The sequence below is a fragment of the Brassica oleracea genome, chromosome C3, assembly GCF_000695525.1.
Source record: "Brassica oleracea var. oleracea cultivar TO1000 chromosome C3, BOL, whole genome shotgun sequence".
In the NCBI taxonomy this organism is placed as follows: Eukaryota; Viridiplantae; Streptophyta; class Magnoliopsida; order Brassicales; family Brassicaceae; genus Brassica; species Brassica oleracea.
Window position 1 is genome coordinate 31985973 of NC_027750.1, and position 414 is coordinate 31986386.

Consider the following 414-nt stretch of genomic DNA (forward strand, 5'->3'; position numbering starts at 1 on the left):
GTAGATCATTCCAAAACCTTGCTAGTAGAGTAATCATAATGCATCTTCTGAGTTAGTTTCTCAAAAGTTGATCTTTAGGCATTTCTCACCCAAAAGGTGTTCGATGAAATGCCTGAAACAACTCTTCTAAGCTTTTAGCATATTTTACCGACATTTGTTGTTAGAAATGCTAAGATAGCCTTAGACCTGTTAGTAATGATTGCTTCCATATTATTCAACCGAAGACATTTGTTGTTTAAAATGTGTTAGTAAATGAACATTCATCTAGACATAGAGTTTGTTTATAATCGTGTCTAAGCTTAAGGTTGATAGTTTGATTGTTCGTTTGCCATCCTTAGATCGAAACTTGATCACCCAAGGTCTAATTTCTATGCCCATGAGTTCTCTTTTCCCTTAGTCAAGAAAGTATCATTC